Raw genomic sequence first — 26,362 nt, forward strand, 5'->3', positions numbered from 1 at the left:
AGTGGTCATTTACCCTTCACCCGATTTCATGTTATGTCCAATATGGACAGTCTCCAAAAAGGTTGTTTACAGGGTGATTGCAGAACAACCAACTTCCAATGGTCACCAAAAGAGTAGCTGTGTATATGGTCCGACAGATATAGTTTATTATCATGTGACTGATCCACAAAGCAGAAATAAGGAGGATGTGAACTAAGGACGATTTAAGACATAGGCAATTTGGAAATTGTGGCCTCCCATTTTTTAAATTACATTTTCTTCTATTTGGGATAGGGGTATGGGTCCCTTCTGTCCACTGGGGACAGTTTAAGGACCTCCAAAAGGTTCTTGTATCCATGTGTGTTGAGAGCAGGAACAAATGTATGAGTTTTTTATGGCTGTAGGTTCTATTCTTTAACATCTCTACAGGGCCTGGTGGTTGGTTTAGGTGGCCTTGAGCCCTCTAGAAGACCTGGGACACATTGGTGAAACCGCCCATATTATAATCTTCTTCTAACTGAGAAAATAAGCAATCTTATTGAATAGTCTTATTACAGGTACAATACAAATTTGCTATTGAGCCCCTAACCTGACACTGATGAAACATTTCCAAAGCCCACTTGGATGATAAGAACCTTTGTTTGGTACTACACAGATACAGTTTAACCCATTAGATTCATATGTCAGTCTGTGGTTTACAGGGAAAGACTGTGCTCTCACCATTTAGCGTTTGCTATAAATTGTTGCCTTTCTTTCCAAATGGCAGCTCATGTTATCTCCTCAGACCAGGTTTCCAGCTGGACGCTCTACAATTGACTCATACAGCGCTCCATTGTACAAAAGAAATACTTTACTGAAAGCAAACCTGTCATTTATGGCATGGTTTCCTCAAAATGTGCAACCGTCTATAGCTACTTGCAAAGAGCCTTTGTTTGGGAGCAGGTCGAGTTGGAACAGGAAACGTCAACCTACTTCCAATGGTCACCATAAGAGTGGCTGTGTATATGTCTAAGGGGCAGACTTTGATATATTGAAAAAGGTCAATATTGATGGCATCAGTATCTATAACAGTGGTGGCAAACCTATGGCACGGGTGCCAGAGGTGTCACTCAGAGCCCTCTATATGGGCACCCTTGCCATCACCCCAGGGCAGGGTTCGCCAGACAGGACTCAAGGCCTCTTGCAATCACAGGCAGCGCAGGACCCTAGTAGGAAGCTACTATAATGATCCAAACTTCTTCTTCTTTCTACTGTATTGGTGTCCTCAGGTGCCTATACAATTTAAATCCATGAAAGAACATGGAGTAATAAGTTACTGCTTAAATTGTTGCATTGGCACTTTGCGAAAAATATGTCGGTTTTGGTTGTAGTTTGGGCACTAGGCACTACAGTGCCTAATCACCATCTCTGAACATCCATATTAGTGACATCCGGTAATGTAATAAACATACCCCCTCTCCGCCGCTTAAATTTCTGTGGAGCAGGGGAGATGAGAAGTGGATACAGCTGTGCCAGAACCATTTCTATTTATGGCACGATCTTATGCGGCTTCACAAAAGCGAAAATTCCCATTAATATTCAAGCTTCCATTGTATATTCTTATACGACACATTCAACAAAAGAAGAACATAAAGGACACAAATCCAAGAGCGAGGTGTGTTTTGTAGCTCTCTCGGTGTGGGGCTCTCAGATGCACCTGTTAGTAGAGCGTCTTATTGGGAGCATCAGAGCAGATCATGATGAAAGGCTGGGAGGGAGGCTGTGGACTAGGTCTATAAAAGGACTTCTGACTTTGATCTACAGGTGTGACGACTAGAGTGAAGGGGACCCATTGAAGAATATATGGGAGTGACCAGATCAGCCTTTCTACTTTCAAGATAACCCAGTTATCTTAGGCGAATATTGTGCATAGTATAAACTATACATTATTATTATTTTTTTTTTTTAAATATTTTATTGGAAATAAAAAAAGGAGGTATACATGCAATTGTATATAATAAACATTTTACATGTCTATCCCGATACATCAGTAGTTATGCTAGTTAGCAATTATGCTGGTTAGTTAGGTTAGAACATGTGAAGTAGTGCCTCTTCATTTAACCAAAACTTGGACTTTACTTAGGCCGGTCAGTACCACTGGAGTCCGGCTCCTTAAGTTGTCCATCAACTTCAATTGGGAAAGAAAACAAACATTCTTTGTAATTTCTTGTGGTGGTGGTCTTGCCTCATGGTGCTGTGGTGGCGAGTGTAGCATTGGGAACTGGTCCAAGTCTCCCATTGGGCTTCAAAGTGAGTTGTTCTCCTGTTTTGTATAGCTATGGCTTTTTCATACGCACACGTGGTATTTAATTGTCTTATTACTTCATACACTCGTGGACGTCCTTCCAATGCCTTGTTATGATGAGCTTGGTAGACATAAGTAGTTGTGCCGGTACTTTTTTTTGTCTATTTGTCTACTAGCAGCAGAGCTTGTTGGGGTGATAAACATATTGGCTTTTTATATATGTGGGATAAAATATTAGAGATGTTGTTCCATAATGGTGAGATGAAAGGACAGTCCCATAGAATATGGAGTAGCGTGCCTCTGCATCCACATCCTCTCTAACACATTGGGGAAGTTCCTGGGTATAAGGTACTTAACTTAGATGGTGTGAAATACCACCTTTGTTATGTTTTAATACTATATCACTATTCGCAGATTATATAATCCTTACATTATGCGACCCTCTAAAATCACTGCCCGAAACATTACAAACCATAGAGGAGTTTAGTAAATACTCATACTACAAAATTAACAAAACAAAATCCCAAGCTCTTCCCATTAATCTGACCCCCTCCACATTGAGACAACTCAAGACTACATACGATTTGGATTGGCAGGATACCGGTATCTCATATCTAGGGGTAAAACTGACCTAGCCAACTAACCTACTAATACAGCATAATTACAACCCATTACTAACAAATATTGAAAAGGATTTAGACTACATTCACACTGCCGTTGCCCGCCCATACCGTACCAAAGTGGTACGGTGCCACACATGTGCTGCACCGTACCGCTCCCGTAGGGTGCCGTGCGCCCATTGCCATCTATGGGGGACGTTTATCGGCCGTATATACGTCCCCCATACGGTAGTGTGAATGTAGCCTTAGAATCATACTCAAGAACAATACTATCCTGGTGCGGCAGTATAGCGGCATACAAGATGATGGTACTCCCCCGCTACCTCTTTATATTCAGATCTTTAAATATTCCAGTACCCGAAAGCTTCTTAAAGAAAGCACACTTGCAACTCTCTAAATTCATTTGGGCAGGCAAAAAACCCAGGATAGCCCGTGGACTAATGACTAGAGAAAAATTAGCTGGGGGACTTGGTCTGCCTGACCTAAAAAATTATTATAATGCCGCTGTACTGGATCAAACAAGCCACTGGTGGGGGAAACCTCAAACTATACATTATTGAGCATTTTGTGTCCTTTCATAATATAGTGGGCATCATATTACTGCTTTTCTCTCTTTAGGGATTGTCTGGAAGTGAATATCTTTTGATAACATTGGGAAATCTGACTTTCTAATGCTAGGCCTATGCAAGTTTGTTCTGATACACTAGCATCAGACCAAACCTAGAATCAATTTACTCAATGAACATGCCGAGTACAGTTCAGTGATTCTAGGTTTAGCCAACTCTTCGGACATGCCGAGTACAGTTCAGTGATTCTAGGTTTAGCCAACTCTTCGGACATGCCGAGTACAGTTCAGTGATTCTAGGTTTAGCCAACTCTTCGGACATGCCGAGTACAGTTCAGCGATTCTAGGTTTGGCCAACTCTTCGGACATGCCGAGTACAGTTCAGCGATTCTAGGTTTGGCCAACTCTTCGGACTTATATCAGAATATAGTTCAGTGATTCAGGAGCCACCATTAGACATAAGGGGGTAAAAGTGGTCCAAACAAAATCGTCAGGCTTGGTAAACATACATTAACACGTAATGTGAGGTCTCTACCCAAAGAAATATTGAGCTACAATCTTGGATTTCCACATGCCCCAACTATTGTTCTTGAGGAGAAAAAGTCACCAACACAAGTTTGGGGGACCATATTACTCCAATCTCTAAAACCACGTTCACATTTTGTGCTTGAATTGCATTTTTAAATGCAAATCCAACTGCATTGAGGGGGTGTAACTCCTGAACACAAATGCTCCTTAGACCAAAATGCCTGTGGGATCTAGCAACATGTGTCACTGCTTCACCAACACAAGTGTTTAGGTCCAAAACATATACAAATACGGGGAGGAGTTACACCCGATGTGCTTAAAATGTGTTTCAAAATAACATTCAAGCGCATCATGTAAACGTAGCCCAAGAATGAGTATCTGCTAAAAAAAATGTCTGTAACCTGTATGGGGACATTACTTTACTACTAATTATTTTTCACCCTACTTTGCCCAAAGCAAATGTTTACTTTGTGTCCACCTTTTAGGACTGTTGATTTTTTGGGGTTATCTGCACTAGTTATCGGAGTATATACTCCTGTATAGTGTAAACACTGGCTCCATCGCAGTCCCTCCAAGCCAGCTCCTAGGATCAGAGAGTCAGCATTCCTTGGCTGGTAGCCCTGCACCCACCAACTAATTGTCTGTCTGACATCACCCACCATGAATAGACGGGAGCAAAGAAAACTATAGAGGGTGAAGTTGTAAAATCTAACTTAAAGGCTGATTAGGGACAAGCATATGAGGTCATTAGAAAAGCTGGGAAAAACAATAAAGTAACATTTAGGGTATTCTATAAAGAGGAAGAGTAATTTCTTATTGAATAAAGTGGTCTTGTCCAGATTGTCCAGTTATCAAAGTTGCAAGAAGGTGGTGCAACAATATTGTACACAAGAAAATCCATATGTCAGACCCAATGACTACACAATCTGACCTGGAAATCAAGGACCCTATTACTGGAACTAAAAAGATTCCCAGCACCATTAAACATTTATGCCTGAACTGGGCCTATAAAAAAATTCTACTTCCCAATATTTATGGCCATGTCCTTCACTTCACATATCTCATAATAAAATATAACTCGCTATAAACAGACAGAAGAGTCACAAATCACCACAAACACACCAATAAACATCACATAGTAACTCAAGGTCCAGATGGCGGCAAAGTGGATATCAAAAAATATGAATTCATAGCGATAAATTCCCACTACAAAACAAGAAAAAAAAAGGGATAAAAATATATGGATTATCCGCATTCTACAGCATTGTATTCAAATGTACCCATTTATTTGGGGTACACCCCACAAAAACCTGATACAAAATCTTCAGGGGTAGAATCAGTGGTGCCAAAAGGAGTACAGAGGTACCAGTCACCATCAGACCCTGAACCGAAAGGAGAACGGAAGGCTGCGGTACCATCTAAGAAGACACCAGTATTATAGGTGGGAGCCCAATAAGAGATTCTGAATTAGGGACCAGCAGCTTTAATTTAAGACTCTTTATAAAATCAAAAGTGTTATACAGCAAGATTGAGGCTACCTGAGCATGAATGTACACAATATCGGGCTACAAAGAATGGACCTGTAGTCTGTCGTTTGCACCCATGTGTCATCGGTTTGGCTCTTGCGGTGACATGTGTAGAAAAGATTGCCCAAGCCACTAACACAGGGACAAGTAGAACCTGCTCCAAATTTTTGCGGCTTGGGCAGTCATACACAGGGCTGTGGAAACCAAAGCCGTGTGTATGAGCCCAAAGAGATACACGGAGGTATATTTTTATGAAATAGTCGCACCCTTGCGATAATTTTAACAGACGTCCAAAAAAAATTACAAAAGTCAAGAACTTGTGAACATACCCATAAATACTGGTAGATTGATTAGATTGTGAACCCCATTAGGGACAGGGACCAATTTGGGAAGCTCTGTGCAGCGCTGCGTAATCTGTGTGCCCTATATAAGGAATTATTATTATAAAAGTGACCATCAATATAACATAGGACACTGATTTAATCATCATTATCGCCCTACTACTGTGTCTCTCTGAGTCATGTTTATGTAATCCTGTACAATCCCTTGCGCACGTGTGCGGAAGAACGTACAAAATTGGTTGGCTTTTACATGGGAAATCCTAAAATTGGATCTGCTGCGGTCAGTGATAGGCCACAATAACAATCCCCGGACAATGGCAGGAATGGAGCGGGGAGGGGGGGGGGGGGGCGTTTGGGGTGGGTGGAGAAATCTGTGAGGTAAACGTGCCTGTTTTTTTTAGGTTTTTAGAGGTACTGGAGCACTTTTTACCTCATAGTCATAGATTTTTTGTCAGGAGAGACACCCAGTCGCTGAGCGCATGTTTCCCTGGCATCATGTCTGCATTACACCTGCACAGGGGAATACTCCAAATCCCTGTAGTACACATACACTACAAGGAAATATTGTCCATGAATGTCTAGCTGAAAACTCTATAGTAACTTTATTTCTAAAACCACAGGGTGCATCGGTGACCGGAGATATGAGGGAAACCAGCTTTCTTGGCTTTGAAGTGGAGGAGTATTCTCCTGGAGGAATGCTAGGAATTCGGCTTGTGCTTAGCTCTGCCATCCTTACTGCCGGGAGTCATAGGACAGAGATGGATAAAGGGGCAATAGAGTTAAGGTGTGAGAAGTAGCAGATGCCCTGCACCTATGCTCACAGATGAACCACTGAAGAAAGCCAGAGGACTTGTGGATACATCCCGTACACATGCACCCTCTTCTTGGTCGAGCATGCACGTATTATCAGCATCTTCCCTGAAAAGTAATTGAACGTTTTAATTAATTTGCTTAATATCTGTTGGGGTATAATTTGGGACACCCCATTACACATGACAGATGTCTATGAGCAGGCACATTGCACTATATATTCAAGATAAAAGCTACCGTACATTACATTTCAGATACTAACGGCAACCATTGCACTATGCTGCCTAATATTTCAAATTATTTCTGCACGCTTCCCCTTCAGGATTATCGTACAGGTAGCAGTCGCTAGGCACGAGCCGAGGTGTTGTGACCTGAGCAGCTGGCAAATTGATCACGTGGACACAGCAGGTAACCAGGCTGTAACATGTACAGGTGAGTCTATGAACAGGTGAGGATTGTGGGTACACATCCTACTTAGTGTAAATATCTAATAGAGGGTGACACTGTAGTGTGAATAGGGCTTTCTATTTCGGCACAGGGCGCATCCCTAAATCCCCCCCTATCATGTCCCTAATTGGGTTGTGTGACACCTGTCTCAGGAAGAAGAGCCCTGCACAGCAGCTAAGTACAGATATCCATCCTAAACCCACTGCCCCCATTGTCTATGTATTAAATTACACCACAAGCACAATACAACCTAATGGTATAGGTTCCCTACGGCCACCACCTGCTACTACAGCCCAACCAGTGGTGTAAATAAATTTATTACGACCCTGTTCATACAGGACGGACAGAATGAGGATTTTACAACCCAGATTTGTAAGAGGAAAATTTGCAGCAACATTGACGAAACTCAGGTGACGATTCATAGTCAGATATCAAAAATGGAAGGAGCAGTTAACCAAAACATAAATTGGATAAATTTTAATTAAAGGGACAAGCTCGTTAAGACAAGTTTGTTCAGACAGACACTGATAAAGTGTTGGAGATCAAAAAATTTTACGCCCACACAACACACTTTTATAAATAATAGTGATAACTACTTCCTTCTTTGGGGTTTGCTTCCATTAATAAGTGGTAGACAAATAGTCAGTGTGCCTAAGGGCTCATCCACATGGCGCCTTAAAGGCTCTGTTGAGTGCTGTGCATACAGAGCGATGCCTCTACATACCATGTCTAATTTCCTGTTGGCTTTGCATAGAACCTGAAAAAATAACATTGTATGACTGAGTACAAAATCAGAGGTATATGAAGAACATTGGGCGCATGTACCTCTATGGGAGGGCTGTGGTGCCAAAAGGAGCACTACGTGTATTAATATGGAAGGTACCAGGGAGGTCACTAGTGCAAAGCACATATCACAGACATCAACCACATATTCCACTGTTCCATTCCAGTTACAAGCAGGAGGTGTTCCAGAACAACACGGTCTAAAGCTGTATATGAGGAAGCTGTAGCTACCCAAAATCCAGACAGATCTGGCAAAGGTAAGAGTCAGGTAGCCTTCAGTCACTCCATACATGACAACCCGCATCTGTATATTCTTCCAACTAAGCAGGATATGTATGGGACACCATCGCTGCAATAATATTCAGCTGTAACTACATAAATAAGACGCCTAGTAATTTTCAGTCTTTTTTGCATATTGCCTGCATAACATATCAGTTTCACAATATTACGTCCAGCTCGGAATTTAAGCACTAGTTATATAACGTTAGCTTAGGCAACCGCTGCCTGGCATGCCGGGGCCTGGAGAGGCACACGTCTTCTAAACAGTATATCTAGACAAGATCATACTTTTAAGTAAACTTTTATATAAACTTAGGTTAAATGCTATTTGGTTTTAAAGTACATAAAAGGTGTAACCCATATAACACAATGTTGGGGTCTGCATTACTAAAGATGCCAATTCTCAGAATGGGTAAAAAAAAAAAAAAAAAATGTAAAGGAAGCAATATCCACCAAATCCATCACCATTCCTGCTCCAATGCTCCCTGGATATTCCCATAGTTCTCTACCTTCTCCTACCTTGGTTTATTTTTTTTGGGAGGGACCAGTATGTAGAGACCAGAGGGGTGTCCTGGCTCTGTCAAAATAGGAGCAATAAAGCAACTATTTCTTCTTCTATATTTTTTGGCTTTTGTAAATCCTTAACCACTGGATCCTTTTCATAGATAACAAAGTCCATTAAACGTCTTCTTTAAAGTGGGGGGAATCAGCTGCAAGGATCTAAAGGCAGATGCACGTGAAAAATCGGCCGCGTGCCATACGTTTTTTTTTGAAGGGGTGACACACTGCTGCACTAAACGCAGAACTTTTTTTTTTTTTTTTTTTTTTTTTTTTTATAGATCATTAGTACCCATGGATAGTTCTACAGATCATGAAGATCCATGGAAAACTGATGCAAATTTCCTCTGAAAAATGGATGTTAATGTTCCTTTTTCAAGAATTTTGTCAATCTCCCTGTGCGGCTATCCTCAGATTCACCACATCTGCCTTTTGATATTGTAATGGAAGTTCATCAACATTCGGATGTTTTATTTTTTTTCATTTTTTTCCCCAGGCAACAGCTGTAGGGAATTTGTATTCCCTACAAATTTGTATTCCCTACTGCAGTTATCCAATGGCAACGTCTTCTTACTATTTTAGCAACAGGCAGCCATGGAGAACGTAGAGAGGATTATGGATAAGAAACTACTTTCAATCCACCAAAACACAACCCAAAATGTGACACAACCCTAACCCTAATAAGGATGATACCATCAGCTCTGGACTATTCTAGAACACAGAAAATCAATATAAGAAACACCTTCTATTACGTTTTACTATCTCATAACACCCCATTCAGACCCCAAAACAGGACAGAAGCTGCAGCTGTCACAGGTGTCACAAGCCCAGTGCTAACAAAACCTGGTGCCATTTAATAATAGGAAGAGACACAACACAAACAGATGGAAAACAACACTAAAACACTTCAAGGAATTGTCTTGTACTCACCTGATCCCAGCAGCAGGATCTCACATCCAGCAGTCCCTGTGTCACTCCAGCAGCAGCACAGATCAGCTGATCCTTCCCCCACCCTGCACTATCCTGGAATGAGAGCCAGGAAGCAACCTGCAGCACAGCACACACGCCTGATTGGCCAGCCCCAGGCCACGCCCACAGGTAAGAAACATTATCAGGCTGCACAGGTGTGGGCGTGGCCAGGTGTCATCTGGTGGCTGATGTCATCTGTAAGGAGCAGAGGTGAGCTTAACTCTGTCATGCCCAGGGAAAACTGAGCAAACAGTTCCCAGTGCACTAAGTAATAATGCAAAAGTTACTGTTCTAAAAGTGACATGTACTTGTGGTGTTTGTTTCTTGTATAATGAGTTAATATTCTTGTATAATTGACTTAATATGTATGATGATAAGTATGAACAGTAATGCATGCCCCTGTGCAGTTCTGTAAGTTTGTATGTGTATATAACAAACAAACACTAATACAGTATATATAAACAAACACATACACAACATACACACACATAACACATGGCAATGAATACTGCACCTTTAAGCATTTGTATAAAAACAAACAATACATTCCACTCCACAGCTTGTAAAGGTCAAAGAGGTGACACAGCAGCGCAGGATCCTCCCACACAGGCATCAGATATATATATACCTATTCTGGTTATTATGCAGATGCAACACATTTCTTTCATTTCAGTTTATTCATAATCCATGTCCAGGAAAGCTGGGTGACTGCAGCTATGACCACAATTACAGCTTGCGTTGGCACCTAGCTTTCCAGGGAAATCTCTTATATTATGTAGTAATAAGGCATTGGCGTATGAATAGGCAAAGTATCCATTCAGGTGCCTGGGGAAGCTGGGTGACTGCTGCCATGACCACAATTACAGCTGCTGCTTGTGTTGTCACCTAGCTTTCCTGTAAAATCTCTTATATTATGTAGTAATAAGACATTGGCATATGAATAGGCAAAGTATCCATTCAGGTGCCTGGGAAAGCTGGGTGACTGCTGATAGGACCACATTTAAAGCTACTTCTTGCATTGTCACCCAGCTTTCCTAGGAAATATCTTATGTTATGTAGTAATAAGGCATTGGAGGATGAGTAGTACAAATATGCAAAGTACCCATTCAGGAGCCTGGGAAAGCTGGGTGACAATACTTGAAAAGTTTTTTTTTTCCTTCTTTAAACCAACTGCATCTGGAAGGTCATTTTTATAAAGATAAAATTGGAATTTCCTCTACAATAACAAATCACTGAGAAACCTGAAATGTATGTCTAGATAGCACATAAAGTGCCTCACCCAGTGCTAGTTTTACTTGTGGGGAGGTGGTAGACTCCCTTTAAATTTTGATATAGATGAACTACCCTTAAAGGGGTTTTATAGGAGTCTTGGAAGGGTCCCAGGGGGTCAAGGAAGTGTTCGGCTCTGGCTCAGTTCCAGCGTTGCAATGGTCTCCGGAATATATGCAGGGATGGATCTAAACTCTCTGCTGCTTAAGGCGAGCTACAGAACGGCGCCCCCTCCAGAAATAATATATATCAGGTTATTTTATAGTGGATTCTCCATGCAGTGTCTCACGCCCATGCTGACATCAGGTGTGAAGAGACACTGGGGCTCATTTACTAAGGGTCCGTGGTCCACACTATCGTCAGAATACCCGACGATTTCCAATGGGCGCTGCATTTAGAAAAGGTTTTTTGCGCACACGATCGGATTTTGCCGCAGCGCAAATCAGGGGGCGGACTGTCAGACGATCCAACGGATTCGGACTACGCGCTGGATTTAACAAACCGATTTGTGTCGCAAGCCATGCACTCACATACACCGGGAAGAAGATGGTGAACTCCAGTGGACCTGAGCGGGGAAGCGACACATGCAGGATATTGGGTGCACAATGTTCATGAATTGCAGCAGATGTGGATTCCGGCGGACAATGCACCTCGGGGATCGCGCAGGGACCAGGTAAGTAAATGTGCCCCATTATTTTTAGGTGTCAGGTCCTGCTTTATAGCAGGTGACTGCACCCTTGATGCTGCCCCCATCTTGCTGCATTTGGCAACAGGCTGGACACACCACATGGATGGGACAGCCCTGGATATATTTCAAGTATTTATATCAAATGAGTGGAGGTCCAACTCTTCTACCAGTCTTGTGGCTCTTCTACAGTTATGATCCATTCAATTGATTGGGACTGAGCAGTAACAGCAGGCACAGCTGCAACAACAATGTACACAGTATACATACATAGGTTATCTCTGGGATTGCTGGAGGTTCTGTGCACAAGCAGGTCTTGTAACACCCCACAACTTCTGGCTGGTTGCAGCAAGGCAGAACAAAAACAATTCGGGAACCGAGTGCTGAAGCATGATAGATTTTTTCTGCCCCAACCCCCCAGGGTTTTCCAGAATTCCTGGAAAAACCCTTTATGTTCCACCGTAAGCTCCCTTGTATTAGGTATGTGGTCTCTGCAATGCTATGGCCAATAATCAAGGGGCAAGTGACCAAACTAAAAATTGTCAGACTCAATTGAAAAATAAAACGTGCGCTAGTTTTAATAATGTCGCCCCATTATTTGTATGGGAGATAACTCCTGGGCCCCCATTATTTGCTAATATTGTGATTATAATGGTTTAAAAGGACAGAACTAGAAGCAGTGATTTATGTTGCATTGTGAAAAAAATGTATATTTGGATGAGGTTATCATTAAAAAATATTGCTGCTGCCTCACAAATGGGATTTTTTTTGGACTGGAAGAGAAAGTACAAAAACTCTCAAGGCAGGTCTAACCAGTCTAACACACACTAACTGTACAGACCGTACTGGAAGCTATTATTATCGGTGATAATTAGCCAACCTCTGGAACAAAGATTCTTAAAACAGATATTTCGGGGGTGGTCATGTGTCATCGCTGAGAATGAATCGGGACATTGTAGAGATGTGATCTCGGGCTGTGTGCCATACCCCTTTAAATGGCCCACAACACTTAGAGTTGTCACTAGATAAATATTGGGTCGCGCCTCTCTTAGATCTTTTCTCCATTGTTTAAATAAGAAAAAACACTGACATGTATATTTATTGTTCACAGCTATAACATATTCTCACTGTGGCTACTGGCTACTAAGGGGTCACCACAACAAGAGGAAATGTAATAAAGGGTCACGACATTATGAAGGTGGATCCAGAGAATGGGGATCCCACTCTCATGATTGGTGAGGTCCCAGCAGTTGTACCCTCACTGATCAGCTAGTTATTCTATACCCTGTGGATAGGAACTGACGTCTAAACTTGGGGCAACCCCTTTAAGGATACAAGCCTAACCTCTAATATTCACACCTGTCTGAAGTTTCCATTATGACTTCTGTCAACAAAGAGGTGACCATGTATGTGACCTTGTGACACGCATGGCCACATTTTTAGTTAAAATCTCTAACACTTTGCTGAAATATATTGGGGCACATTTACTTACCCCTCCTGTTGACACCGCCGATCTGGAATGTCCGACGAGAATTCGGAGCTGCCACGATTCACTAAGATCGTGCGTCCAATTTCCTGCATGTGTCGCTGTCCCGCTCAGGTCCACCGGAGTTCACCATCTTCTTCCCGGTACATGTGAGTGCTGAATTTGCAACACAATTTGGTTTTTAAATTCCGCGGTTTGTCCGAATCAGTCGGGTTGTCTGACGTCCACGCTCCCCAATTTGTGTCGCATGCAAGCCGGCGCTGATGCGCCACAATCCGATCGCATGCGCCAAAAACCCGGGCAATTCAGGGCAAATTGGAAAAAAAATGCGAAACCCGAAGAAAATGCGGCGTTCGCACTCTTAGTAAATGTGCCCCATTGTGTTTTTTTTTTTACATGAAAATATTGACTGAAAGTTTGTAGCTGAGGACGACCCCCAACAATTAGAAGAAGGGGGACTAATACCTTATCCTTTCTGGATAGGCAAGATGCCGTATATTTATGGAAAAAACTTATTAAAGTGCAATGAAATAAGTTTAGAAACAAATTTCAAGCTCTCATTACAGCTTACACCTGTACATATTACCGTATTAATAATAATTCTTTATTTATATAGTGCACACAGATTATACAGCGCTGCACAGAGTTTGCCAAATCAGTCCCTGTCTCCAATGGGGCTCACAACCTACTAGGATGTTTTGGAGTGTGGGAGGAAACCCATGCAAACACGGAGAGAACATATAAACTCTTTGTAGAAGTTGATCTGGGTGGGACTTGAACCCATGACCCCAGTGCTGCAAGGCAGAAGTGCTAGCCACTAAGCCCCTGTGCTTACCATACACCTGTATAAGTTACTGTATTACTATACACCTGTACACTATTACCGTATTACTATCTACATGGCTCATATGGAGAGCTAAATTATTACAACTGTCAGAGAGCAAACATTGGCGTACACACAACTCTATAATTAGAGCCATGTTTATTATTGGCTCTATACCGAAAAAAAAATTAATTTGATCAAAGTTTTTTAAAATTTGAAATCGATGCATGATGGAGCGGTTTCCTGAGGGTGGGGGTTAAACCGCTCCTCAATGGCCCCTCCCATGGGACTAGGGACACAGTGGGACTCTGCATACAGAAAGGTAAACTTTGAGCTAACTTATCTTTTTTTTTTTTTTTGGAAAAAGCCACTTTTACTATAAAAACTCTTTGGTAATGTGTGCACTTTTCTCTATGGGGACAAGGGTAGCCTGAAAAAGGGCTCCTGATGACAGGTTCCCTTTAAAGTGTCATGTATGGACAATACCAGGGTGGGCACTGCTACACTTACAGCTCCCTTATACAGTGTCGGACTGGCCCACCAGAGCCCCAGAGGATCCCCCGGTGGGTCCTGGTTTCATCAATACTAAAACTCCAATTTGGAGGCTGCTAGAGTCTATTTCCTGGAAGATGATGAATTGTGGACCCACAGATCTGAGGTGGACCTATGGTACCCCAGTCTGACACTGTTTAGTTACATAGAACAATATACAGATTTTATTACTTTTTCCCAAATTAAAATTGGACATTTATCCAAACATTCTTGTCCTCCATTGTACACCTGCTTTTACTATAGCAGTCACAGGTTGCTAAGTATGTAGCTGAACATACAATAAAGCAGGGATATATACAATGGGAAATAATATATTAACCCTTAGGATGGTCAATCCACAGGGTGTCAAGCTGGAGATCCTGGGCTATTTTCATGGGTTTGGGTGCTTGTGGAAGACCATGGATCCTCTCTATCTTCTTCATTGTGTCAAAATACAAAGCTTATAGTAAGGATTATATATCACAATATATGTGTAGTGTAAGGATACACCTGAACCTCAAACTCTGCAACGAATCTGCATGTGTTAAATATGGATTTAGTTTGCCTGCCACACTGTAGAGCAAGATGTACAAAATGTGCGTCTGTTGCAGAATATCAGTTACTAAAATTCTGTAAGAAAGTTATATACAATGCAAACAGTTTTTATCTTATTTTATATTCAATTTACGGTAAGATTGTTATGGGAAAGTTGGCAATGCAATGACTTACTTTTTGGGGATTGTAATTTTGATGGAAAACAAACAAAAAATGCAGATTTTATAACAAGTTTAGGTGTAAAATTTTCATCCAGATTTATAACAAAGATTGAATCGAATTTGCAAAAAAAAAAAAATCTTCCTAAAATTCCTGACATCTGCAACATACGTAGATAAGATCATTCACCTGATGCTCTTTACAATCAGTCATCTCAACATGAAAAATAGTAAATCAAATTGAAATTTACTAGAAAAAGAAGAAAAGCAACAAATAAAAGTGTGAGAACATTTTGGCAATCATCATGCACTGCCCTCTAGAAGTTCCTCACCTTGTCAGATGATAACAGCTCAGGACCTGTTTGCATGTGGAATAGAAACTTGAGAAACTTGTGATTTGTGGGTGTAATTCTGCACTGTGTCCCACTTACTCGCTGTGGTGGGTGGGCATCTCTTGATATAAGGGGGCATGTGGTTGCCAGGGACACCCATGATTTAAAAGAAGTTTGCGACCAATCAGGAAAGCCATGAGTGAGTGCCTTGGCATTTGTGAGGGGGGAAAACAATTACTGTGAAGAGGATGGATGAGAGTGGAGGAGGGTAAGGGGGACATTGGGAGGGGGGTAAGGGTAGAGGTCCTGCAAACTAGAATCATCAAAGGAAAGAACACATAGCCTGCACTGACTGGGTGAAATAATGCAGAAACTGTCTGCGGGGATTACACACATTCTCATGTATAAGTATATAATTTCAGGACAATTCAATAACTAAGACGTTAAATATTACCCAATAAACACCACAACATCATATATGTCAGTACTATAGGTGCTGACATTCATGAAGGCCGATTTTTTTTCACCAATTTCTAAAAAAACAAAAAAAATACTCGGATGCTGCCCCATGCGATAGTATGTCACCACTGAGAAAGAACGTGAAGGCAGGTAGGTACAATGTTACTGTGTGCTTATGGTGGACATCAATATAAGTGGTTAGATGCAGCAATCTATACAGAGGGTACATGGATGGATGAATGGATACACAGGGGGTACATGGATGGATGGATGTATACACAGGGGGTACATGGATGTATGGATACACAGGGGGTACATGGATGGATGAATGGATACACAGGCGGTACATGGATGGATGAATGGATACACAGGGGGTACATGGTTGGATGGATGGATACATAGGGGGTACAAGGATGGATGGATGGATACACAGGGGGTACATGGATGGCTGGATACACAGGGATACATGGATGGCTGGATACACGGGTACATGGATGGGTGGATACACAGGGGTACATGGATGGATGGATACACAGGGGGTACATGGATGGATGGATACACGGGGACATGGATAAATGGATACACAGGGGGACATGGATGGATGGATACAGAGGGGTACATGGATGGGTGGATACACAGGGGGACATGGATGGATACACAGGGGGACATGGATGGATGGATACAGAGGGGTACATGGATGGGTGGATACACAGGGGGTACATGGATGGATGGATACAGAGGGGGACATGGATGGATGGATACACAGGGGGTACATGGATGGCTGGATACAGAGGGGTACATGGATGGATGGATGGATACACAGGGGGTACATGGATGGATGGATACAGAGGGGTACATGGATGGCTGGATACAGAGGGGTACATGGATGGGTGGATACACAGGGGGTACATGGATGGATGGATACAGAGGGGTACATGGATGGATGGATACACAGGGGGTACATGGATGGCTGGATACAAAGGGGTACATGGATGGCTGGATACACAGGGGTACATGGATGGCTGGATACACAGGGGTACATGGATGGCTGGATACACAGGGGTACATGGATGGCTGGATACACAGGGGTACATGGATGGCCGGATACACAGGGGTACATGGATGGATGGATACACAGGGGTACATGGATAAATGGATACACAGGGGTTACATGGATGGATGGATACAGAGGGGTACATGGATGGGTGGATACACAGAGGATACCTGGATGCATGGATACACAGCGGGTACATGGATGCATGGATACACAGGGGGTACATGGATGCATGGATACACAGGGGGTACATGGATGGATGGATACACAGGGGGTACATGGATGCATGGATACACAGGGGGTACATGGATGCATGGATACACAGGGGGTACATGGATGCATGGATACACAGGGGGTACATGGATGGATGGATACACAGGGGGTACATGGATGCATGGATACACAGGGGGTACATGGATGCATGGATACACAGGGGGTACATGGATGCATGGATACACAGGGGGTACATGGATGCATGGATACATGGGATACTTGGATTATTGAAAACACAGCAGGTACATGAATGGATGGATACACAGGGGGTACATGGATGGATGGATACACAGCAGGTACATGGATGCATGGATACACAGGGGGTACATTGGGTTGGAGCAAACCAAAATGAAGATGAAAAATACATTGAAAATCAAAGCTTTTATTAAGGCTACGTGTTTCGGAGAACTTGGGCTTGTCCAGTCATAAAAAGTAATGGAGTGGTGATGAATTGCTGATCATTCAGGTTCCTAGTGGTGGGACAGCTGCTCTGTTCATTTGGGCTTACAATGGACCCCATAGAGGGGATAACTTGTTTTAACTGGACAACCCCTAAAAGTTCACTTCCATAGGTCCAAAATCAGAGAGCAGGCAAGAACGGATATTCACTAATGCTCGTTGTTGCCTCCTTTCTGATCTGAAGGAAGGGAACTAAATGAATTTTTCAATTAATATAGGCCAGGGTGATAAAAAACGAATGCATATTTACCTCACTCCAACTACAGCTTCCCACATTGCTTTGTTATATCCAGTTTTTGGATCTAAGACCAAGGAGGGGGGAATCATGGGAACAGCTTCATCCAAAGACTTGCCTCCACTTACCGGGTATGAAGTCCCTGGAAAATGGAAGTGATATCTCACTCACTATGAAGACAGACTCATTACTGTGTAAAGCACGTCTACATCTGAAAGTATATCTACACTTAAAGAGAACTAAGCCGTGATACCAAACATAGTCAATGGACAAGGGGGGCGCTGTTTGTGAAAAAAGCTGGAAAGAAGATATTTCTTATAAGAATTAAGACTGGTAATATATGGCCTTGTAAAATAAGGGTCATACATCACAAAATGAATGGTGTGGAGCTATTTTTTATCTAAGAAACCTTAGGAAACATAAAAGAAGATATCCTTGGGCTTCCTAAACACCCAGGTAGTATTATTCATGGGTTTTATTCTAAGTAATGGGGTCTGTGTATGATACGTACTAGGAGTTGGACAGTTCCTAGGTAACCAGGCCGCTTGTAAGATGCTTAGTATCTCCACGGCTGATGTTTGGTGACAGGATGGGCATGCCTGGACAACCCCCTCTAAAACTGAACTAAAAAGCTGCTTTGTTTGCATGTCACTCCATCAGGTACAATCATATGCAACCAATATTTGGGGAAATGTAGGTGGTTCAAGATTTGGGAATGAGAGATAGACCTGTAAGCTAATGCTCATGACACTCATGTAGCTTGGTATTCATTCACTATAGAAACAGGATAATTACTGGTCCTTTGGGAACAGACCATTACACTTACATATATATGCATACTGTTATCAAGCAGGGCGTAAGATTATGACCGATGAGCATATGCGTTTCTATGCATGTGATCCGTAATCAGCACCTTGGGGCACATTTACTTACCTGGTCCAGTCGCGATCCCGCAACGCGTTGTCCATTAGGGTTGTTTCGGGTCTGCCGGAATTCACTAAGATCATGCGCCTGATATCCACCAGGTGTCGCTGCTGCGCCGAGGTCCGCCGGAGTTCACTTTCTTCTTTCCGGTGCATGTAAGTGTTGATCTTGTGACACAATTCTTTTTTTAAATTCCGTGGTTTGTCCGAATCCATCGGGTTGTCCGACAGCCACGCCCCCCGATCCAACCCGTGCGCCAAAGCCCGGGGCAATTCAGCGCAAAACGGAAATATTCGGGGAAAACCCGACGGAATTGCGGCCGCACGACCCTTAGTAAATGTGCCCCCTTGTGTCTTGCATTTAGACAATACAAGACACCGGGTGCTGGTTGCCCATCACATGCAATTCCATAGAAACGGATGTACAATCGGCCCGTGGCACGCCCCATGACAGCACCCCAAGAATCTTTTCACTGGAGGTGCAGTTTAAGATGCACCCCCAAAGTTACTCACCCTCCCATACAATTGTAATTGTTTATACTACACCTCATTATAGTCCTTCTTTGCTTTTGTCTAATCCCTGGTCATGTCACATACACAGCCTTGCCTGTACACAATTTAGGCTCCATGCACATATTTCTAGGGGGTGATGCACAGGGCCTTGGTTTCCATGACCCTGAGTATTAGAGGGGTTCCTGAACTGCAATTTTTGGAGCAGGTCCCATTGCTGCTCATGTTTTTTGTACTGCCGTTGGCCAGTGAGTGGACCTCTCATGCCGATGAAACATGGGCCACAAACATTAGTCTTGTGCAGCCTTACTAAGGCCGCGGTCACACGTTCCACTAGCGTTGCGTTCATAATGCACCGCTAGCCCACAGGGGGCGGACGGTTTCCTGATGAAGCATATTGGCCGTTGTCACAATTATTCAGGGCTTTAGACACTTTTCTGTCTTTTACAACAAGGGGTGTGGTCTGAAAAATGAGGCATAGCATTAGCCTAGCAACAAAGATAATTCAAATGCTTTAAAATTTTGGCACTGGACACACTGATAGATGGTGCAAAGTACGACTAGACAGTCTTATACTATGCCAGATTTATTATCCAGCATCAGACATAGGGATAAATGTGGCGCAGCAGAAGGCTGTGTCATCTACCGTACTTTTTTTTACTTTGTGACACTTTTGTCAATACTCCTCTATTATAGATCACGTGTTCCTTGTTTTATTCTACCTGGAATCTGTCTACTTGATCAGGCTGCCAGCACAATTTTATCCATAGCTCTCATCCATTCTGGATTCGGTGAGATAGTTACTGTCCCGCTATCGTGGATGTGCGTTATCTTCTTCCGATAATGTGTTATGATTATTGATGTGCGGACTGATCAGTATTCAGGTTTAGTGAGTTTGGCTAAACCTGAGCCCAAATCGAAATACCCGCTTGCACCTAGGAGAATTAGGGAGTGAAGATCATTCGGAAAAATTACACTAAGGGGAATGGTGGGGATGGGAGTGAACCGAACACAGACTTCTGACAGGTGGATGTTCCACGGACTGATCAGTACAGACCCAAATGTTGTGGTTTGGGTCCACTCAGTACTAGTCGTGATAGGCTTATTGTTTTTATTTAGTACCATGGAAAAGTTGAATGATATTCCTTTTGGCGCTGCTGAATCTGCATTGATTGTTGCATCTGCCTCGTTCTCCACCATCAAATTTATGTTTTTGCTTCTCTTTTATCTGGTGTTTTCTGTAAATGTTTGTATTGCTGTCAGGGCTGATGCATCTAATGGCTGGTTTATGTCTTTGTATCAGTCTTCTGGTTCTTGTTTACAATGCTCTCCACAATCCTTTACCTTTCTTGCATCCATTAGGATTCTCTTTATCTCTGCTGACCACTCCATTGTTTGTTCTTCTAATGACCTGTCTCTATTATCTTCTCTTATCACATTTTCTATTCCTTTCCATGACTCATCCCATTCTGTAAGCAAACTATAAACTATGGGACTCTGGACATTCAAGATAATCTGCATCACTTTAACAAAGGGTTAACATTTTACAATTCTGAGGGAAATTATCCAAACTTTGCTCTCCATTGGCCATAAATGATTTGGTTATTTCACTTAAGTGTAGATACATTAAGTCACCAAAAAGTACCAAGGTTATCGGTACGGGCTGCTTTGCATGATTAGTGCAGTACGAAGCAAAAATCGGAAACGCAATGGAACCCCAATTAATGAAGCCCTAATACATCATCAGTTCAATTACTTTATGAACAGATAATTTATCCTAGGAGTTCCACAGATCACCATTAGAGGTGACATTGATTTCCCCTTATTTCTTCGGAAAAGTATGCTACGGAGTTAATACTTGAGAGGCAACAAGTTAATATTCTGTGACCAAATTAAGTTTTTGGACAAATTGGGAAACCTGTAAATAGTTCTTGTAGATTATGTTTTGAAGGCAACATGGGTGCATCAAAGCATCTGTTTTGTTTTGTTTTATACTAAAGTGGACAACCAACGGACCAATGAAGTGCAAAAGAGTCCATAGATAATTAGAGGGGCAAATACTAATTATAAATGTCTGAGAGATGATGGTCCTTACGAGATTCGGACAGTCGTCCTACTTAGATATTGCCATAGAATTGAGTAGAGAGTCGGAAACAAAACTTGCATACGTCAAGGTTAGATCCAAGTCTAGAGAAGATCTGATGTACCAAAATTTGGCACAAGGCATTGGTGGTTATGGTAAAGTCTGAACAACTGCATTATGTGAGTGCTTATACTGGTGTCCCTCTGTCTGAAAGGAGATGGTACCCTTCAAGACTCCTTCCAAATCACATCGTCCCTCACCTTCCGTGTTCCATACTTGCTACATACATCATAGGACATAGAGGACCAAGTGTTAAGTCAAGTGCAGAACACCAGACATGAGATGTGTCATGTACTTGTGACTGGTCATCGGTTCAATGATGGTTTATGACTTTTAATAAAATTCCACTTCAGAGCACCACTATAATTCCATCTTCAGTGTTTGTGCTGTTTTATGGGGGTTTATTATGTAATGTTTAGTTCCATGTTGTAAATTCTTTGGAGTTTTGACGGCAATGTGTTGTCTATCTGAATATGGCGGCCGCCTTCATATACACAGCATTGTGAGAGGTTTTATTACTCTTTATAGCTGACAATCACACCCTTCACAGTATTTTATATTCACAAATACAGTCCAATAAAATCTATAATAATAAATCCAATGGATTAGGTGACATATTATTTAACCAGTTTGGTATGGGTCATACAATATATCTTATAAAAGGACAGTTACTAAAATAGTGTGTCTAACCTCTGAAATATGGAGGACATACATGGGTGGGAAATTTATAAACCATATTTCTATGGTTTATATTCTTGTGGTTCCCTACATTAATATGAATGCCCATTTATTGGTTGCCTTGTCTCCTGACACAGCCCATGCCAATGTCAGCTGAGATATTTCTTACATAGGAGTGGTCTTCATGAGACAGTTTAAGATGATTCTTTTTGAATTGAGCTTAAAGGGGTATTCTCATTTAGGTAAATTACTGTTATTTTTGTATGATTAAAAACTATAAATTTTTCCAATATACTTCCTGTATCAATTCCTCACTGTTTTCTAGATCTCTGCTTGCTGCCATTCTATAGAAAGCTTATATGTTTACTTCCAGCGGATAGAAATCTGACCATGCTCACACTGGTGCACGGCTCGTTATAACACAGAGAGTAATCAGAGCCCTGTGTTATAACGAGAATTGAAAATTGTGAAAAACAATAAACCGTGGAGCAATCCCTTTAACTATCTATTATCCTAGAGTTTTGCTAATGGTTCTGGAGAGTGGGCTGCATTGTGGGCCACATTGGAGGGGACTATCCCATGAAGCTCACAGAGGGAAGGGCAAGGAGAATGCGGGTCCTCTATGGTCCCTAGAACCAGCTGAACTCATATCTCACCAATATATTGGTCCCCCATTCTGGCCTATCCCTTTAAGCAACACAGTTACTCCGGTCATTCAATTTTCTCTTTATAATATGGATACATAGAATGGATCCAGGGAGGACTTGCCCAATTCCAGGTCAGATGAATGGTTTTCATACAGGCAAGCTCTAGTTGTGAAAATCCAAGTATCTTAAAAAATTATAATAAAAAAATCTATATATTATTGCATACTTTTATTATACTTTTTAATTGAATGGTCTAAACACTCAATTCACAGGCAGTAGAGTAAACATAGAAATGGATCCGGCAGTATTTGTCTTTCTAGGACAACTCAGCCTCATTGCTGTAGAAACATTATGAGCTAATCCAGCCGACTGTAAATAAGTCCAGGGACAAGCACATGACTAAATATGACTGTACTGTACAAACAAGACCACAAAACAGGTGACCGAACATCCTCTACACTCAAAACACATCATAAACATTTGTACACATTACACACAAAGCAATAAATAGATAAAATATTAAGAGAACACTTCACAGCTGTTTTGCCATTTATTTTTAAGAATTGTGAACTAAACATATCTTGAGAATGCTGTAGCAACACTGATGCAGAAACATATCTTGTTTATCCCTAATCCGAGTAGTTTTGCTCAAAAAAACTATTATAAAATTCAGGACCTTGAGAAAGCTGGGTGCATACTGGCTTCGGTTTTTCATTGAGCTTCCTGAACTGTCCAGACCAGGACTGATCAACCTGAGCTAGATGACTCATACACAGCAGCTGGGGGATAGTGCAGGGATGTATTACTTCTGCCTGTAGAGCAATAGCGACCGCACTCTGTTGATGGGTGGTGCTCAAAGTAGGATTCTCAAACCACTTTATAAAGGTAGATTGGATGGTAGGTGGATCTATAGGACGTGAGGATAGCCCTTTTAATGGCTAATCCTCACGTTCCTGAAGATTTCTGGTAGGAAGAATCGAAGAGGCTACTGGGGTGTGGAGTAGCCACGCCGTGTAGCCTCAGCTCCGGCAACTGCATGCCCCAGTAGTTTCTTTAGAAAATTTACATATCCAGCAAATTAAAGTTATTTAAAAATTGCGGGGATGTGAGGATTAGCCCTTAAAGGGGCTATCCTCTCATCCTACTAATCCACCTACCACCTGATCTACTTTTATAGGTAGATCCGTGGTGGTAGGTTCCCTTTAAACCATTTAGAGAACATGGCACACACTAGAATTACATTTTTTTAATGGTTTTATTAAAGTGAATTTTTCACATAGCATAGCCCTCACCAAGATATTTATTCAGAAAAGATATATGAGTTACACAGATCAAAGTGATTTCTGACATTTCGGTCATCTCGAGCTTGTAGAGCAGTGATGGCGAACCTTTTGGAGACAGAGCGCCCAAGCTTCAACCAAAATCTACTTGTATGTCGCAAAGTGCCAACATGACAATTTAAGCAGTAACTCTTTGATCCCTGCTGTATCTCAGGTTTTAATCATATTGGTGTCCTGAGTTCACCAATACAATAGAAAGGTGATGGAGAAATTTGGATTGTAGCTTCAGGGGACCCAGAGCAGGAGCTCAAATGACAATCCATCTCTATCCAACCCTTCCTGCTCCTGCTGTAGTCCTGGCAGTCAAGGATGTTGCTTTAAAATAGTGGTGAGCATGGTGTGTCCTGGGCTGTATTGGATGACAAGAGAAAGCCTTGAGTCCTAGCTGGCAAACTCTGTTGGGGTGAAGGCCTGGGTGCCCACAGAAAGAGCTCAGAGTGCCACCTCTGGCACCCGTGCCATAGGTTCGCCACCACTGTTGTAGAGTATGATCTTGCTAGAGCGACAAGGAACCATGCGAGTGTCCCATCAGAGATCTTCAGTCGGGACATTTGGCCGACAGAACTTTGTGGAAAAACTCCCCAACATTATGATTCTGTCTTCAATGTTAGGACAGGAAGCTAAGATCTGTGGGAGGATTTTTCATAATGAGAGGAACCCATAAAACACACAAGAATATCCAGTATATGTTAGCACGCACAGAGGATTTTGGGAGGATGGACCATAGAAAAGGGTTTTTCCTCTTTCTTTTGTAGAAAAGAACAGATTTTTTGTAGCTTGTAAATGAGGCGCTACATGTCGCTCACACCTGACAAGAAAACATAATTTAGGAGAGATCAGAGATTTCAGTATTTGACGTTACATGAATGGACAGGTTCGGTCAGGTTTAATACTAGGAGTAAACTTTTTAACAATTTGTCCTTATTTCCCGGTGACAATAATAGAATTGTAATAGGGAAGCAATGGAGGTACATGGGGACATAAAGGGGGTCGGAAATCCACTGTTCTCAGCTGTATTTGGTGCTAGGGAATGGAGCCATAACCCAACTCTTACTCATGGATCCAGGCACTGTGACTGTGGTAATCTTCTTAGATGTGTTATACACTCACTGGCCACTTTATTTGGTACACCTGTCCAACTGCTCGTTAACACTTAATTTCTAATCAGCCAATCACATGGTGGCAACTCAGTGCATTTAGGTATGTAGACATGGTCAAGACAATCTCCTGCAGTTCAAACCGAGCATCAGTATGGGGAAGAAAGGTGATTTGAGTGCCTTTGAACGTGGCATGGTTGTTGGATCCAGAAGGGCTGCTCTGAGTATTTCAGAAACTGCTGATCTACTGGAATTTTCACGCACAACCATCTCTAGGGTTTACAGAGAATGGTCCGAAAAAGAAAAAACATCCTTGGCCTTGTTGATGCCAGAGGAGAATGGGCAGATTGGTTCGAGCTGATAGAAAGGCAACAGTGACTCAAATCGCCACCCGTTACAACCAAGGTAGGCAGAAGAGCATCTCTGCACAGTACGTCGAACTTTGAGGCAGATGGGCTACAGCAGCAGAAGACCACACCGGGTGCCACTCCTCTCAGCAAAGAACAGGAAACTGAGGCTACAATTTGCACAAGCTCATCGAAATTGGACAGTAGAAGATTGGAAAAAAACGTTGCCTGGTCTGATGAGTCTCGATTTCTGCTGGGACATTCGGATGGTAGGGTCAGAATTTGGCGTCAACAACATGAAAGCATGGATCCATCCTGCCTTGTATCAACGGTTCAGGCTGGTGGTGGTGGTGTCATGGTTTTTTCTTGGCACTCTTTGGGCCCCTTGGTACCAATTGAGCATCGTTGCAATGCCACAGCCTACCTGAGTATTGTTGCTGACCATGTCCATCCCTTTATGACCACAATGTACCCAACATCTGATGGCTACTTTCAGCAGGATAATGCGCCATGTCATAAAGCTGGAATCATCTCGGACTGGTTTCTTGAACATGACAATGAGGTCACTGTACTCAAATGGCCTCCACAGTCACCAGATCTCAATCCAATAGAGCATCTTTGGGATGTGGTGGAACGGGAGATTCGCATCATGGATGTGCAGCCGACAAA

At 42.2% G+C, this 26,362-nt stretch overlaps 2 protein-coding genes across 6 annotated transcripts in view; one reads left to right on the forward strand and one right to left on the reverse strand.

Annotated features, from left to right (window-relative positions):
* Positions 1 to 15,649, reverse strand: part of RASSF7 (Ras association domain family member 7) — a 52,771-nt gene extending 37,122 nt beyond the window's left edge. For 3 of the 4 annotated variants that reach the window (XM_072118208.1, XM_072118204.1, XM_072118207.1), the window contains exon 1: positions 9,651 to 9,804. The gene's annotated coding sequence lies outside the window, so the exon portion shown is untranslated. Of the gene's footprint in view, positions 1 to 9,650; positions 9,805 to 15,528 lie in introns of those variants that run through there. The other variant, XM_072118205.1, reaches the window with a different exon arrangement.
* LOC140071013 (lamin tail domain-containing protein 2-like) overlaps positions 6,597 to 26,362 on the forward strand; it is a 55,873-nt gene continuing 36,107 nt past the window's right edge. The window contains exons 1-2 of one of the 2 annotated variants that reach the window (XM_072118211.1): positions 6,597 to 6,768; positions 6,976 to 7,085. The gene's annotated coding sequence lies outside the window, so the exon portion shown is untranslated. Of the gene's footprint in view, positions 6,769 to 6,975; positions 7,086 to 9,032; positions 9,900 to 26,362 lie in introns of those variants that run through there. The other variant, XM_072118212.1, reaches the window with a different exon arrangement.

The sequence above is a fragment of the Engystomops pustulosus genome, chromosome 7 (assembly GCF_040894005.1).
Source record: "Engystomops pustulosus chromosome 7, aEngPut4.maternal, whole genome shotgun sequence".
Lineage (NCBI taxonomy): Eukaryota > Metazoa > Chordata > Amphibia > Anura > Leptodactylidae > Engystomops > Engystomops pustulosus.